We start from the raw sequence: 4,948 nt of genomic DNA on the forward strand, positions 1-4,948 counted from the left end.
ATTTTTTATTTTATTTTTTTGGACTGTCACCATTGTTGAGATTCATACACAGATTCTTGATGTCTGTGCATGTCTAACTAATGTGGTAGATTTAAACATTTTATCCACAAAAAAATAAAATAATACATTTTTCAATTACCACAAGAGTGAAGAATCTCATGGATATTTTTATTAATATTTCAAAACTTTTAATAACTGCTTTGACAACCAGAGCATTAGACTCTGCATGCGATCAGGCATTCTGCCAATACATGATGATGTTATCATCATCAATGATTAAATAACATCACTTGATGATATTCTCTTTTGACTTTGTGTTCCATAACAAATGTGTCTCAAAAACAAAAAGCAGCCAGATAACTATTAATATTACATAGTCAAGGTTCATGAGCCCAACTAAAGGAAACACTGATCTCCATCATGGTGACTTCCAACGAAACTATTATTTTCATTAAAACAGAAATACATTCACACATTATTATTATGTTTAGTAACTTTTTTATTTAGTACAATTTTTGCTTACCGATTTTACGATTGCACACAATGAAAAAGTACCCATCTTAATTTGAATCAGCAACAGAAAAGGATCGCCTTTTGTAAATGTCCTCCAATCAGTGAATTAGTTCTTGTAGCCAGACAGAACTCCTTGCATGGCCAATCACATCAAAGCAAGACCAGAGTGAGCTTTTTTAATTAATTATGATTTTGAGTTCATTCAACAAGAAATATTAAGTTTATGTATTTTGTAGGTTAATAAGTTATACTAACTTGAGTTTTTGGACTAAAGTAGTAATATTTAGTCAAGATTACTTGATTTGTTTAAGTATAGACAACATAAGGGTTTACAGTGTAGTGTAGTATTGCATCCTTCATATCTTTGAAGAGTGTTTAATTTTATCATATATATAAAAGACAGATTCACTATTGGTTTACATTTGCATTTATGCATTTAGCAGATGCTTTTATCCAAAGCGACTTACAACTCAGTAAGTCGTTTGAGTACACTGTAAAACCTAACAGTGAAATTCACTAAATGAAATAAGTTCATTTTACTTAATGTTACCAAAAAAGTTAATTCAACTTAACAAATATGTGTGATGTTAACTCAAAAATGTATTATTGTAAGCAAACCTCAATCTAAATAAGTTACTAAAACTTTTTAACTCTAATGGTTTAAGTTACAGATATTTATTTAATCTAGTATTTTACATCTATGGCCAATTAAATAACTACATTTACATTTTACATTTATGCATTTGGCAGACACTTTTATCCAAAGCGACTTACATTGTAAAAGGTACACATTTTACATTTTTGTCAAGTCTTGCTTTCCCTGGGAATCGAACCCATGACCTTGGCGTTGCGCCATGCTCTACTCATTGAGCTACAGGAAAGACTAAAAGCTGATAAAATAAATAAATAAACAATAGTATATACATTAATCTACCTCATAGCCTACAGTCTTACATTAAGCTCTTTTAAAGTCATTACATTTAGTCATGTCAAAGTATCATCCCAGTGAGTTTCCGAGGTAACAAAAAACGCACCATTTTCCCTCCTTCAGTCCAGTCACAGCAGGACGGCTCGCGCTACAGTCAAGAAAAACAAAAGGTAAGCGTTTCAAACTTATTTATTCATATTTCGCTCATGTTTGAACGTTTTCAGTGTTATTTTCGTAACTCTTTTATGTTTATCCGAAGATTAACCAGCTCAGTAATGTTGTGTGTAAAGTTAGCCAGCAAACAATCTAACATTAGGAGCAAATGCGCTATTGCACCAGTGTTATCAACGGTAATGTACACGTTTGGAGTTAATTATGCTGTTTTACACTGCAGTTTGTCAGCGGGGAATTAAAAAATATATGTTTGTGCTTTCTCACAGTCGGACAGATAAACGCTGGCTTTTGAGACAGTTGGTCATCTTTCCATGTCTCTCGTCTCGTGCCACAGTGACGTTAACTAACTTACGTTAAAGCAAAAGGTAACGTTAATGCAAACTCACGCATTCCTTATATTACAACCGTTTTAAATGTATTGTTAATCGAATTCGAGTTTCCTCTATCATATGTGATGCTAGTTAATTTGACTAAAGCAGCTGAAGCTCCGGGGTGAACAAAGTGACTTGAGGAGCATTTTAGATCCTGTTTTGCTAACGTTAGATAAAATTTTAAACTGTTATTTGTTTCTCATGACGTTTTCTCATTTGAAACTCACACTAACACATTGTTGCCATGCTTTTAAATCTTTTCAGAGCAAAGACGAAGGTGCAATGGCAGCAACGTGGCTACAATTCTATGAGTAAGTAAGTTAGAATTAACATTGAACAAATCAATGGAATTTTGTAACGTTACTGTGCAAAATGCAAATGATAACGTTATGAACAGTTACATAATGTTCATACAAATATAAGTTTGTTCTTCAATTTAAATTTTTGAATGAATTGCTATTTTTGCAAACGTAATTATGACCATAAATGTCTTTTAGCACAACTTGTAAGTCTTCTGAAGCAATATGATTTTTTTAAAAGGCTTAAAGTCCAAAGTCCAGTCTGTCTATCATTCAAAGTCATGTTGTATTGCTTCAGGAGAATACTGGTCAAGTCTTGAAAGTTGTTGTTATAGTCGGCTTTCCTAATATAAACAGAAACATTTCGTGTGTTATATTTTCACTGGCAGTTATCCTGAAGTTGCCTTGGGTTTGTAAAGGTGTAAGGTAATTGGCAATGCTAGATTTGCAGTGGTTGAAAGAAGTCTTGTCATGAATCATAAAAAAACTACGATCCTGGCAGGTCTGTTACTATTTAAAAGGAAGAGTCAGGAGATGTTTTCAAGACACAAGGTAGGACACATGTCAAAACTACATTACATTTATTTAGCAACATGTTAACCTTTCAGCTGCCACCAGCATAAATGCATGGTGTGGTTACAGTGACTGATAGTTGATCATTCAAGTTGTCTTAAATGTATAGTCCACTTGCCAATACAAATTCAGTCATTATTCATAAATTACCAACCCTCATATTGTTCCAAACACATAAGAATTTTATTAATCTGTCCATTGAAAATCTAGTCTTCAAAACGTTTAATTTAGGCTTTCATTAGCATATACATTGAGCACAGCAAAAGCTTATTTGACACATAATAAACCAATCTCAGCTCAAGCTTAAAGGAATCGTTCACCCTGATTTACTCCCCCCCTCAAGTCCTCCTTGGTGTAAATGACATTCTTCTTTCAGACGAATACAATCAGAGTTATATTAATACGTGTCCTGGCTCGTCCAAGCTTTATAATGGCAGTGAATGGCAGCCCAAAATTTGTAGCCCAAAAAAGTGCATCCATCCATTTTAAAAGTGCTCCACACGGCTCCGGGGGAATAATAAAGGCCTTCTGAATTAAATCGATGGGTTTGTGTAAGAAAAATATCCTCTCGTCTCGTGATTCAAAACGCTTGTGCAACGCCCGACATCATCGTCACATCATTTATGTTTTTTACGCTGCGTCCGCCGTCAACGCCGTGGCTGTTATGCTTTTTTACGCGATATCCGACGTCATCGTTGCGCCAGAAACTAGTTGTTTTCTTATTTTATAACGAGTTAAATATGGATATTTTTCTTATATAAACCCATCGATTCACTTCGGAAGTACTTTATTAACCCTCCAGAGTCATGTGGATTACTTTTATAATGAATAGATGCACTTTTTTGGCTTCAAATTTTGGACAGCCATTTACTGCCATTATAATGCTTGGATTAACCAGGACATTTATTAATACCGCTCTGATTATATTAATCTGAAAGAAGAACGTAATTTACACCAAGGATGTCTTGCCATTATCCATTTAAAATTTGTTAATCAAATCTGTCTTGTTTCACCTTGTCTACACCGGATGTGAGCAGCGCGACAGGACAAAAGAGCCCCTTATAGTCCGTTATGTTGTCTACACTGGATGCGGCGTGATGTGAGCGACAAATCTTTGACAGTAAACTGTTGCCTCTTTCTATTTATGACATACTGACATGAAAAACAAATGTTTTGCAATGTGTGCATTATCGCTTGAATTCAATTCAATTCAATTCGTCATTCAATTCAAGGTCTAGAACATTCGGCTGATACACCCCTGAAAATGTTTTTCCCCCAATTAAACCTTGCTGACAAACAACTTAACATCTTTACAAAATTGAACTACAGGGTTTTAAATAAGCACACGCCCAATTAAATCAACAATAATCCGTTCCTTATAACAACGTTTTTTTTATTTATGAAAATTGAAATATGGTGTCTGCCCTGACAAGGGTTATTTTTATATGTGGTGACATACAAACTTTTTTTCCAATGCATATAGAAAAAGGAGCTTGACCAGGTGCAGAAGCCAACAGTCACCATCCTTACTGTCGAGGAGGAAGAGGGAACGTTACCTTTAAACCCACTGGATGCTTTGATTGTCTTTAAAGATGAGGTGGTGATGTCTGCCAAGTCTTCGGTCAGTGCAATACACTTAGAGTACATTAAAGATCATACAGTGCTTTTGCTTTTTGAGGAAACGTACCTTTTTACATAATTTTTTTTATTGTATATGTTTGGTTATTTAAATGTTATGACTTTTTTAAACATGTTTGTGCTGTTTTATTTGGTGAAAAAGTCTAATATTTTTTGTCTAATTATATTTGTGAACATATGGCATACTGTATTTATGATGTAAATGTTATATTTCAATAAATTACTTAAAAATACCCTCCTGTTCTGTCTTCATTTTGTACCAATGTTAGCTTGTGCTTAGTCTTATGTAACTTAATCACTTTGAGTTTGATGAACTTAAACCATTTGCCGCAATCTGTTTCCTAAAACCATTTAAGTAACCATGTAGTTGTTAAGACTTAGTTAGATTTGTTACCTGAATTCAAACTGAATTAATAAAATTAACTTAAAATCTTTAAGTTCAGTTTACTCTT

At 33.8% G+C, this 4,948-nt stretch overlaps 1 long non-coding RNA gene across 2 annotated transcripts; it reads left to right on the top strand.

The window, feature by feature from the left end:
- The first annotated feature begins 1,544 nt into the window (after positions 1-1,544).
- Positions 1,545-4,513, top strand: LOC137083885 (uncharacterized). 2 transcript variants are annotated; one of them, XR_010906647.1, is made up of 4 exons: positions 1,545-1,611; positions 1,882-1,980; positions 2,251-2,297; positions 4,342-4,513. It is a non-coding gene; the product is annotated as an uncharacterized lncRNA (long non-coding RNA). The 2 variants fall into 2 exon arrangements; XR_010906646.1 differs by having other exon boundaries at positions 1,555-1,980.
- Positions 4,514-4,948: the final 435 nt, after the last annotated feature.

The sequence above is a fragment of the Pseudorasbora parva genome, chromosome 7, assembly GCF_024679245.1.
Source record: "Pseudorasbora parva isolate DD20220531a chromosome 7, ASM2467924v1, whole genome shotgun sequence".
Taxonomy (NCBI): Eukaryota; Metazoa; Chordata; class Actinopteri; order Cypriniformes; family Gobionidae; genus Pseudorasbora; species Pseudorasbora parva.